Source organism: Cibotium barometz, chromosome 23 (genome assembly GCF_041138505.1).
Source record: "Cibotium barometz isolate CiBa-2024 chromosome 23, ASM4113850v1, whole genome shotgun sequence".
NCBI lineage: Eukaryota > Viridiplantae > Streptophyta > Polypodiopsida > Cyatheales > Cibotiaceae > Cibotium > Cibotium barometz.
Window position 1 is genome coordinate 40,202,111 of NC_141068.1, and position 13,490 is coordinate 40,215,600.

The 13,490-nt window shown below is 40.5% G+C and overlaps 1 pseudogene; it reads right to left on the minus strand.

Moving 5' to 3' along the window:
• Positions 1-12,305: 12,305 nt before the first annotated feature.
• LOC147625932 (photosystem I reaction center subunit III pseudogene) lies at positions 12,306-13,244 on the minus strand (annotated as a pseudogene).
• Between the last annotated feature and the right edge of the window lie 246 nt (positions 13,245-13,490).

Consider the following 13,490-nt stretch of genomic DNA (forward strand, 5'->3'; position numbering starts at 1 on the left):
TATGATGGTGCTGTCCACCTGTGCGCTCTGGTGTAGAGCTTAGATGGTGATCTAGATGGAGGACATATTGAGAGTATAGGGAATATATGCTCTCACAAGCATTGGATGCCTTAGATTGTGCCAACTATGTCCATTTATAGTGCTGCAGGTAGTGCGGTGGACACGTCCAAGATGTGGGTGACTACGTTGCATTGATGCGGCTCACTGCCCACTTATTCATAATGCATCCCAATTGACCACCGCCCCAATAATGATGAAGTTAGTATCTGAGAGAATATTTCAAGGAATATTACCTATACCTTTTCGCGCTAAGACCCTTTCCAACATCTAAGCTGGGATTCCCACTAAAGATATATGCACCAATGGCTTCTCCTCATAATGGGGGTTGTACAAATGTGCACCATACATTATTGTGAGATACATGCTGAGAGGCAGGCATTGAAAATATACTAACAATATCATCCATAAGCGACATCATCCTCCATTGTTGTGGGCCCTATGAGTGTAAAACTTATCGTGGCCCTTGGTTCTCATTTTGTATCCTTTATAAAAATAGATGACACAATTTAACCTTGTACCAATGTCCATAAGTGACACTATCCCATTGTTGTGGACCTTGTAATTTTTATTCATTTTACCATGAGATTTTGGACATGGTAATTTTTATTCATTTCACCATGAGATTTTTTCTCTCATTTTCTATTAAAAAAAGAAACATAATCACTCGCAAATTGTTAGTAGTAAGACTTTCATCTCTAAGACTCTCTTAACTCCAATAGCATGTTTCCACCTTAATGCCATAGCTTATTTGCACACTGATATCTTGATGTTTTCCAATGGAATTTGTCACAAACTTGTAGGTATTTCAATGAATAGCATTATTTTTATATTTGTAAAGGAGAAGTGAGAGAATATGCACACTCACATAGACAAACACTATTCAAACTTAAAAGTAAAAAATAGAGAAGAGTAAGAATATTAATTTAATCTTTTGATCGTAAGATTTTTATGATTGTTTAAACTAAAAGGGTTGATATTCATTATATTAACGTTCTTAAGGTCATCCACATTTGAACACACTACTAGTTACTAGACTCTACTACTAGTGTGATGTGTGAACTGTATACATAATTCAATTTACAAAAGAGATAAAGGTTAATATTTCTTAATACATGAAGCTATTAAAGATTTTGGAGCCTTATTTTCTAGTATTAAAATAAATATGAGGAACCATTTGTCTTTAAAAAATGACTTCTTCATGCAGAATTCTTCATGCAACCCTTATTTAAAAAAATCAAAACTTGAATTGATACACCTCTGAAATAATAGAGTGGTGGCAATGCATATCTTTTGTAAAAATTCAAAAGTTGAATGCATCAAGAAGAGCATGTATCTATAAAGTCTCATTATTTCCTTGAAATTGTTTTAGATCTATGTAAAAACATTTAGCCCATTTGTCAATTCTTGATTACTCCTTTATTTAGTTTTTAATCTCATATGCATCATGAAACAATATTCACATAATATCGCAGTCACTTGACTCCATTGATCTACATAAAAAATCCAATGTTATTGGCATGGATAATTTAAATAAGAGAAATAACACTAGTTTAAGTTTTGATTTCTTGTACCATTGACAATTTTGATTTGCGTGTGAGACTGACGCCTTATTTTCAATTTCATGGTCCTTCACATACAAAAAGCACTTGATATGTATAAACACACACACACACACACACACACACACGCACACACACATTTACTATGCCAATCTATTGGTAGATGGGTGGCATACACATGATCACATGTGGTGTTATAAAAATTATATATATATTTTTTGGGTTAAAAAAATACATGGGGGTTTTGTCCTAGCCAATGTGAACTGGCAACCAATTGTAGTCTGACTGCCTTAAATTACTCTTGTTTCTAGAATACGACTTTGATGTTTTGGGACTATTTTGTCCTTCTTTAATGAAGGGGCTGCACTACTGTTAAGTTTGGGCAATGACCTAAATCGTAGCTTGGATGTTCTCTAACTGATTCTGGCACGCACCACATATGGACATTTTTTGGTTCATGGAACACTTGTAGTTGATGGTGGTGGCTGATGCGGTGCATTCAACTCTAGTTTGGGTTTTTGACAACTTTGATGATCCTAGTCATTAGTTCTTGTGTGCTGTTGACTGATTGATGAAATCTATGATTCTTGTACTTACTCTTATCATATCTACAATTTATTCGACTATTGTCTAGACTGGCTGCAAGTCTTGGCTGAGGACCTTGCCATTTTTTCTTTCTTGGGTATTTGGAGAATGCTTTGGTTTGAAGCATTGCTTTTGGTTTCTTAGCTTTATGTTTTTAACTAGTCACTGATTACTCTATTATTGGTTGATTTAGTGCTATGGGATGGGATGGGATGGGATGGGATGGAACTTAGGGCCTGTATTTGAGTTGACTTTCTACTACCACTACAAATTTGATTTTATTTGTATTCCTTGGGTTTTTCTTCTGCCACTACACACACACACATCTATTATATAAACAAAACCAAAAAATACCATGTGTTGTGTAGTTTATTGCAGTTGTTGTTTTGAACATTTTTCTTCTTTCATTTTCTCAAATTCTTCTATTGTTTTTGTAGCTCCATGAACTTATTATCATTCCTTTTGAATAGTCTCATCAAATTCCTTTCGAATTTGGATGGATTTAAAATTGAGCTGACATTCCTAATCACTCCTTTTGGTGTTCAATCTACAGCCTTGTTCCATGAAATTCCTTTTGAATAGTCTCATCAAATGCCTTTCAAATTTGGATGGATTTAAAACTGAGCTGACATTCCTAATCACTCCTTTTGGTGTTCAATCTAGAGCCTTGTTCCCAAAACACAATGAGGAGGGAATATTGTTAGTATGTGCATATCTACTTCTTGCAAGGACCTTTGGGTCATACCTTTGCATAATCCTTTCTATGTCTACTTCAAACAAGGAAAGCAAATCTGGATTCTCCTTCAAGATCATCTCTTCTTCATCATTTTCTACCCCTTCTAGGTAGTTCAGTCCTTCTGCATGCATTGGTTGGTTTTTGGGCTTCGCCTGCCTTTTCTTGCCACTGAGATACATACCTTCTTTTTGCCTCTTCTGATCGTAATCTTGTCCAAATCTCAATTATGTTTTATTCTTCCACTCTAGAGCCAAGGCCTTCCTAGGAGCATGGGATATGCACCTGCTATCTTGGTCATCTTGAGAACGATGAAAACAAGAGTGAAGCTACACCCTACCACCCCTATCTATTCTCCCACAATTATCTCGACAGATCGCACCCTTCTCTAGTCAGCCATGCAAGTCTAGAATGGACAAGGCTACATGTCAGCCATCCCTAGCTTTTTAGCTAAGCTATCTGATATTATGTTGACTCGTGACCCTCCGTCTAGATTGACTCTTGTTACTGTCTCACCTCTGATCTTGATGGTCACTTCTAGAACAGAAGTGTCATAGTCTTGCACAGTTTGCCCCTCTATTGCCAACTCCACATCCCTTGCCCCTAACAACCAAGTTTATTATTGTAGCACTAACAAAAGAAAAGCCATCATTTCATGACATCGTCTCAATGACAATCCCTCTTCCCAAAATCCCAAAGTCTATAATCACAAAAGACATCGAATCCATAATTAGATTTGCTAAAATTCAAAACATAGTCTCTACCTCGATAGCCCCTCCTTTATTGAAGACCCTAGCCTTTTCATCATCTATGCCGCCAATCTATGCCACCAATACCCATAACTAAAGCCTCACCAACTCATATCCAAATAAAAGCTTCAATTCCAATAAGGAAAACTTATGCTCCACCACCAAGAAGAGCATCAAGATATTTTCAAAGCATCAAGAGGTGGATGGAAAACTAGCGCTTACTTCAAGCACAAGGATTCTATGAGGGGAGCATTCCTATTTGGCTACCTAGTCAGACCAAACAATGTTCACTTGGAAAAATTCCAAGGCCTGACAAGAAGAAGAAAACAAGGCAACCTCAACCATGGAATCCAAAGCAAACACACAAGAGAATGCCATTAAAGGAATATATGGATTCCATGAGTATTATTGTAAGCCCAATGATATCATGAAGGTGTAACCCAAGTTTGGATCCCAAGAAGGAAAACCCTACTCCCAAAGAGGAAGGGATATAATCCTAGGAAGAAGTATGCACCAATATGGAGAACAAAGCCAACGAATGTACACACTGCTCAATATCAAAGAATTCATCAAAGAAAGGTACCCACAAACCTACTTCAAGCTCAGAGATACTATGAAGGTAATACCATCATATGGGTGCCTAAAGCTTTCAAGATTAATCAGGTTTTATCATCAACTTCAACTCAAGGAGATAATTCCACTTACCTACTCCAGAATGACTTGCCCATCACGTCATCCAATGAAGGGATGTAAATGGAGATGTCCCCAAATATCATCTACATAAAACCACTCTTTGAACCAGAAACTAAGGTTGCAGAAGCTCAATGGTAGACACAAGCACCTACACTCCCAAAAAAAGTTGTAGTATAGACACAAGAACCCCCTACTCGTAGGAGTGCAAAATCGGAATAAAGGAGACACAAGAACCCCCTACTCGTAGGAGTGCAAAATCAGAATAAAGGAGACACAAGAACCACTGCCTGAAAAGGTAAAATGCCACAAGAATCTTCCACAAACAAGATCAGTAAATGCTACTAGAAATAAGTCAACTTCTAGAAAGAGGTATAATTTTAATGTCAAATGCACGCAAGTACATTTCTAATGGCAAAAAGTTCAACACAGTCAAGCAATTTTCATGCTGTGAGTCTTCTAAAATCACATCCTGTGTGCCTTTCTCTTTTAAAATCTTGCCACTAGAAATGTATAGAAAATGGTCATTTAAGGTGAATTCTTGCTCTACATGATCATAAAAGACTTAAAACATGGTAACATCAGGAAGTCATCTGCTGTGATTCTCCAAAAATAACGATCATGATTGCCATGTTCGCAAAAGTCACTCCATTAAAAGCTCAATAAATAGTTGAAGGATGGTATTAATGAGTGTAAAGCATCATCAACATCACCAAAAACATTAGCTTTGATCATCATAATTTTACAATTACACCACACAAGAATCACATAATGATTTGGAGTCACGACCGTGATCAATAATCACACCAATGATGAAGCATTAGGGGAAGGTTGAGGTCTATAGGGGCCCTTTAAGATGCCATGTGATTTAAAGGTTATTAAGGAAAAGGGCCAATCATGTGATGCCATGTATACAAAAATGTTGGGTGATTAAAGGTGGTCAAAAGATTCTCTAGAAGATGCCTTTTTGTACTTTTCATTCCCAAAAAGTGGGGGGGGAAAGTTTTTGAAATTTCAGACATCCATAACTTCTACATATGAGCTCAAAATTTGTCGAAGATTAGAGATCCAGAATCTACTCGTTCGCTGAGCTCTTTTCATAGATATGTCACATGATATGGTTTTGCCCACTCAATTTTAAATTCAATATTGGCGAGAAACTTTGAAATCCAAACTTCTAGCCATTTGAAGAATAAGAAGGTACATTTTAACAAAAAGTCATTAAAATCATAATATGGCAGCTTAAAGGGCCCCTATAGACCTCAACCTTCCCCTAATGTCACCCTCTCAATAATTTGCACATAAAATAATCTTGCGCACTCTCTATATATCATCTCAGCAAAAAAAAACCATAAACCCAACAATGTGATTTATGCCATTTCATCATAAGTCATGCTGTGTGTCAAGTCATCAAAATCACAGCTACCAACATGTGTCCAAATGTATTCAAATCATGGCGATTGCTTTCAAATTACACTCCATATGTATTATCACGGGAGTAAGATTTTCTCATATATTTTCTAATATTTTATTATCCAATTTTTGTTTTTAAGAAAGCTTATAGAGCAAACATGGGCAAAAAGAACTTTATAATATATTTTTATAAATAATAAAAACTATAAATGCTTAAGCGGGGATGCTTTTGCCTCGCGTTTGGGGAGACAAATGGTACCCAATCTTATGTTTTCTCTTTGGTGATTATACTTTCTGTTTTGCACGCTTCCCAAGATCTATTGTTTTTCATCACAGTGGTATCAGAGCCTGGCGATGCTCTGTCAAATTCTCATACAAGAGGTTTTTGGTGTTTTTATTTCTAGCACTCGGACGATTGTGCAAGGGGACGATGCCTAACAGATGCACCATGCAGCCCAATACAAGATGTATGCACATGGACAGAGGAAGGGCAGTTGCACTAACTCACATGCCGGCGCGCTGACTATGATCAATAAGGAGATGCTTCTCTCTCTCTCTCTCCCATGATTTGAAAACATAGGGAGCCCTTTGTGCATCTTATACCCTCCTTGTCAAGTGGAGGCATCTTCATACGGGATAAAAGGAGGGCTGCGTGAGCTGAGGTGTGAGTGAAGAAGAAGAGAAGGAAGAAGATAAAGAAGAGAGAGAGAAAGAAGAAGAATCTTGAAGAAAAAGAAGAATAAGGAGAAGAAGAGGGAAGAAGAAGAAGAAGAAGAAGAAGAAAAAGAGAAAGAAGATGGAGAAGAAGAAGAAGAAAGAAGAGGGAGAAGAAGAAGAGAAAGATGAGGGAGAGTAAGAAAGAAGAGGGAGAAGATGAAGAGAAAGAAGAGGGAGAAGAAGACAGAAGAAGAAGAATAAGAAGAGAGAGAGAGAGAGAAAAAAAAAAGCGGTTATTGCTATATGAGACCAAAAGTGATTATTGTTATATGGTTATGACCAAGCCAAATACAATGGTTTTAGATTTGTCCTCGGCTCTATAGGGATTTGGGACTTGGGTAGATTTTTGGTTATGCACCTAACTTGGGTTGACGTTATTCTGGTCCGTGTGGTTATTTCACTTAAGTTTATAGACTTGAGTTTATGCATGAGGGTAGGCATGTTGTTATGTGTGGTGTAAGCATGATGTGCAGGTTAGACCGATGATTTCTACCATGGAACCGTGTTGATCCAATAATTATCAGCTCGACTTATGCATGATAATTCCTCATCTTTACCGAATGATTATACTTTTAGTTATTTATGAATTGTTTTAAATTCTCTATTTTTCTTTACTTTTTCATTTTGTAGCCAACAGTACATCAAGGTAAGACTTTCTTACTTTTGGATTCTATTTTATGTCATCAAGTTGTATTTAATATTTGTTATTTACAGTTATCTTTATAGCAACTTTTAAAAAAGTTTCAAATGCACATGTTATCTACTTTTCATCACCTGGTTTGACATTAATCTAAAAAATAATATATAGATTTATGTATTTTTTTTTAGTCCTAATTTATTTTGCTAGAACGTTGGGAAAACAAAATTTATATTCCAAATCAAGATGATACATACAGGTGAGAGCAATGCTACGATGCTATCTGTAGAATGAAAATACAGGACTATAAGGCCCAAATCCCAAAGGGGATAAAATAGTGCTATCTAAGCACATCCCTAACTAAGCACAACTCTAGCTAAGCACAAAGTGCCATAACTTGACATAGCTAGATAATAACTGAATGAACATGAGGTCACGTAGGCCCCATGGGTCCGGGGGAAAAAACCTCCAGCTGCCGGAGTAAAAAGTGCCCCGTGTGATCACTGGCACTCCCCGTGGGTATGTAACGGAACGGTAAAACCCAACAAACCCCCCTGGAGTGATATGTGATCACTGTACAAGTAAGCATCAATCACCAAAAGTAAATAGGTTTAAGGCATGTCGAAAGGCCTCAAACTTCTCCCTGGAAAGTGCTTTGGTGAAGATATCTGTGACATTCTGATCAGTAGGACAGTAGATCAGACTGACATCCCCTGCATGTAACCGCTCCCGTACAAAGTGATAGTGAACCTCAATATGTTTCGTCCGTGCATGAAACACTGGGTTCTTAGCCAAAGCAATAGAACTTTGACTATCTGAAAAGATGGGAGTGGGCTCATCAACAGAAGAAGACAAATCAGCCATGAGTCTTCTGAGCCATACACACTCTACAACTGCCGTGAAGGCTGCCTTGTACTCAGCCTCACATGAACTGGTCGCTACCGTGGACTGCTTCTTGCTCAACCATGATATACAGCAAGAACCAAGGAAGAAACAGTTACCACTGGTACTCTGTCTGGTGTCAAAATCACCTCCCTTGGGATAAAGCAACCCAAGGTGCCGTGAGCCCTGCAAATAACGGAAGACCCGTTTCACTGCCTGCCAATGTGAAGCACGAGGACTGTGCATGAATCTGCTCAACTGTGACACTGCATACTGGATGTCTGGCCTAGTGTTACACAAGTAAATAAGGCATCCAACAGCCTGAGCATAGGTACTCACATCAAAAGGTTCACTGCTATCATGCAGTGACAACTTAAGCCCTGTCTCCATAGGAGTACTAATAGGCTTACAGTCTTGTAGACGGAACCTCTCAAGAAGTTTGCCCACATACTTCGACTGTACAAGCCCAATACCTTTCTCATCCTGTATGAACTGGATACCCAAATAATAATGTAGTGGCCCCAAGTCTGACATGTCGAATGTCTTCTTCAAATCAGCCTTGAAATCTGCAATTTTGACATCACTAGTGCCAGTCAGCAGTAAATCATCAACATAAAGTATGATGATAATCAAATCCCCCCCGTCCTGCTTAACATAGAGGGTGGACTCAGATGGACAGTTGACATAACCCTGGCTCAGCAAATAAGCATCTATCTTGGCATACCATGCCCGCGGAGCCTGTTTCAGCCCATATAGTGCTCTTTTCAACCTGCAAACTTTACGTTCACTGCCAGGTACTGCAAAACCAATGGGCTGATTTACATAAACTTCTTCCTGTAGATCCCCATTCAAAAATGCAGTTTTGATATCAAGCTGAAATACTGTCCACTGATAATGGGCGGCCATAGCAATCACAGATCTAACTGTAGTCATGCGGGAAGTGGGGGCAAATGTCTCATCATAGTCAATCCCCTTCTTCTGTGCATAGCCCTTTGCAACAAGCCGGGCTTTGTACCTGTCAATGGAACCATCTGCTTTACGTTTAACCTTATAAACCCATTTGGTCCCAATGGCCTTCTTCCCTATAGGCAAGTCTACAAGATCCCATGTATGATTGCTCTGTATGGAGTGCATCTCCTCCTGCATGGCTGTCCGCCAATGCTCATAAGCATTTGCATCATCAAATGAGTCTGGCTGCTCTTCATCTGCGCATACCTCCATAACATAATCCAAAAGATGACCCTGCTCATGCAACCTAGCATCTGCACGTGTACGGCCAACAACTGGAGCATCCAAATGGCTGTCCCTCATAGTAGTAGTATACCACCTGGGTAACTGCCTCGCTTCCTGTATGCCATCCAATTCTTGCTGTACTTCATGTTGCATATCCAAATCTGCCATAGGCTGATTTCCAGCAGCTACAGGAGGTGCTACTGGCTGTGCATTACCACCAACAACAGGAACACCAACTGTATCATCCATAGGAATAGGCAAAAGCCTCTCAAATATGTCAGGAGGAGCCTGATAAGACTCATAACCAGCCAAGGAAAGTTCTGATTTTTCGTCGAAAATCACATCCCTGCTAGTCAAAATTTTCTTACTGACAGGATTATAGAGCCTATAGCCCTTGCTCTCCTTACTGTAGCCAACAAAAATGCATTTGACTGCTTTGTCATCAAGCTTTCTTCTGATCTCCTTTGGCACATGAGCATAAGCAATACAACCAAAAGTACGAAGATGTGCTACAGAAGGTCTCCTGCCATACCACGTCTCAAAAGGTGTAACCTTCTTCAGTGCCTTTGTAGGACACCTGTTCAAAATATGGCATGCTGCCATGATTGCCTCCATCCATAGGACATTCGGCATCTTTTTAGCCTTGAGCATGCACCTGGCCATCTCAAGATGTGACCGATTCTTAATCTCAGCCAAACCATTCTGCTGAGGTGTGTAAGGGCATGTGTACTGATGAGAGATCCCTCTCTCCTGCAAAACAGTATTTAAGATCTTTGACATGTATTCCCCCCCTCGGTCAGATCTGAGAGACTGCAACTTACATGAGGACTGATTTTCAGCCATGGCTATCCAAGCCATAAATGCATCATACACTTGTGACTTCCTGGTCAAAGCAAATATCCATGTGAACCTGGAAAAGTCATCAATAAAAGTGACAAAATAGAAGTGACCCCCCAATGATTTAACATTCATGGGTCCACAAACGTCACTGTGTACAACCTGTAACTTCTGTGTGGCTCGAAAGGACGACCTGGCAAAAGAAAATCTGTGCATCTTCCCCAAAATACAGCCCTCACAAACATGTGGTGGTGGCTTCTGCATAGGAGGCAAGTCCTCCACCATGCTGTGTCTGTGCATAAGCATCAAACTTCCAAAATTGACATGCCCCAGACGAGCATGCCATAACTCTGCAGTGGACTGTGCAGGAGTAAGAGTGGTGGCCAAAAAAACAGCCTGATCAACAGGCTCTCGTGTATCCAACTGATACAGGCCACGCGTCAAAGTACCTGTCATCAAAAGACAGCCATGCGGGCTTCTTACAACACACTGATCTCCCTCGAAAGCAACAATAAGTCCACTCTTCGCCATGGAAGATACTGATAACAGATTCTTTTTGATTCCTGGTACAAACAAGGAATCCGTGAGGCATACAGTGGAGCCATCTATGGCTGTAAGTATAATCTTACCCACACCTTTCACTGGATAGGTGGCACCATTTGCACATGCCACAGTCTTTTTGACAGAAGGAGGTATCATGGATGCAAAGAAATCACGCCTGGCTGTAATGTGCTTTGAAGCACCACTATCAAAGTACCAAGCATTATCAGACTCACCAACATGTAGTGCATGGGAAGCATCATAACTGCATGTATAAAAACACCAATCCTGCTCTTCAACAAAATCAGCATTCTCTTCTGTAGTACCTGCAATAGAAGCATCGGCAACTAGACCTTTCTCCCTTTGCCTTTCTCGTGCAATCCTCTTAGGACACTCTGTAATGAAATGCCCTGGCTTTTTGCAATAGTGACAACGCCCTTTCTTCTTAGGCTTGTCACCATCCTTCTTCACGCCTGAAGAAGTAGTTGCACTAACACTGCCATGTGGTTTTGGTACAGGATGGGGTTTAGGCTGAAACTTGCCTTTCCCTTTAGATCTAGCATAAAAAGCATCCTCTGCAGCACCCGTCCTCATATCCTTGTTCTTCCTAACCTGCTCCTCCTGCAACAATAAAGAAACCAGCTCCTGGTATGTGAGTGGCTGTGGTGCATTCCTCAAAGACAAGTTCAACGAAGTATGGAAACCCAAGTAAGACGGTGGCAAAGATCTCAAAGCTGTCTGAACAAGCTGAGACTCTGGTATGATCTCATCAATGTTGATCAGCTGCTCTCTCAAATCTTGTATCCTATTCAAATGTGTTTGCATAGCATCACCTTCCTTCATCTCAAGATGATCCAGCTCTCTCTTTAAGAAAGAAACTTTAGCTTCATTCCTGGCTGCGTATAACCTCTCCAAGGTTAGCCAGGCTGCTCTAGCATCTGTGCAAGAGCGAATATGTGGAATAATCTGTCTCTGCACTGAAAGAGAGATAAGAGACATAGCCTGTGCATCTCTCTTATCCCACCTCTTCTGATCATCCGTCCTAGGAGGAGGTGGAGGTGGTGCCAGTTGCTGTTGCCTACCCCCCTGAGGTGGAGTGGCAGGTGCAACTGTAAGAGGCCTAATCTCGTCACCATTGACATACTCCCAAAGACCTTTGGCCACCAAGATGTTCTTCATCATGAAGGACCACATCGAAAAATTGGTGCCATCAAGCCTGTCCTCCTTGGACACAATCTGTAGCACATCATTCTGATTCTGTGCCATTATATGCAATCAAAAAGACAGTAACACACAGTATGTGTGTCTCACAACAAGTGTACCTGCAGCAAAATAAAAGAATACCCAAGAAAGAAGGTCACTTTATGTGACACTTACGGGATCAATAATTCTGATTTTCTGCTGCAGCATAATCAATGCATCAAATGTCTCACTGTAGTATCTGACAGTGCCTGCAATCTCCCACTTATGACAGTGAAGTCAACTATAAGTGCATTCACCACTGAGAGTTCTCAAAGCACATAAATCTGAATATTTAAATTCAGGCCTGCATTATTTCTGTGCATAAATCCCTGTGTAATCAACTCAAAAACTGAGTATTTTTGTCCAAGCTTGTATCTGATACTTCACACAATGTTCTTGAGCATAAAGGAATGAAAAGCCCCTTGTTTATCCACCACAGAACTGAGATTCACTCAGTGTGGATCAACAAGATAAATGTTGGTCTGGCCGCCTATAAGGCAGGCCTCTGCTGCCTGAATCTCTCTTGGGAAAGCTGATTGGACAGCCAATGCATGGCCCTAGGGTGGCTATAACTCTTGCCAGGTATCTTCCAGATGGCCTTGTTGCAAGAGGAACATCAATGATGATCTCTTTCTCAGTGGGCTTCTTGGCTGTGGCCTTGATCTCGATCAGATAGCTCCTTCCAACCCACCCGATCCATCCTGCAATGTAGAGAAACAAAATGCCCGGATACACAAATTCGCCCAGATTGGCTTGGTCCCCATCCACAATCAAATGCGGCAGCCTGTCGGTTCCGCACAGCAGACCCTGCTTGCCATAGAAATCGAAGCGGCGATTGGTCTTCTCGATGGTAGCGTTGATAGCTAAGGCGGGGGCGCTATCAGGGGCGTACTTCTCGAGCCGTTTGGCGAGCTTCTTGATCTCCTTCTCCTCACGTTTGGCGAAGGCCTTGGAGTCCTTGCAGGGTAAAGCCAGCGACGTCGGCGAGGGCGGGGAGGGAGGGATCGTGCTAGCTGTTCTGTGCAGACCTGCTCTGATACCAAATCAAGATGATACATACAGGTGAGAGCAATGCTACGATGCTATCTGTAGAATGAAAATACAGGACTATAAGGCCCAAATCCCAAAGGGGATAAAATAGTGCTATCTAAGCACATCCCTAACTAAGCACAACTCTAGCTAAGCACAAAGTGCCATAACTTGACATAGCTAGATAATAACTGAATGAACATGAGGTCACGTAGGCCCCATGGGTCCGGGGGAAAAAACCTCCAGCTGCCGGAGTAAAAAGTGCCCCGTGTGATCACTGGCACTCCCCGTGGGTATGTAACGGAACGGTAAAACCCAACACCAAATTCGCAATTCATGATGGATTTGAACTAACTTATTAACATCTTGATCTTAGTGTTGCAATTTATTTTGTAGAAACAAAGTGATTCTTGGATTTATTCGATTGGATTGGGGTGTTACTCATTGAACTCTGAGTTTGTTCGAGGTATTCCATTTCCATGAGAACCTCTGAGCCATGCTTGATCATCCCCTCACCCTTGTTCAGACCTTTGAGTTTACTTTGTAAACCATGCCAATTTTAGCTTAAACCAAGGTTATTCAAC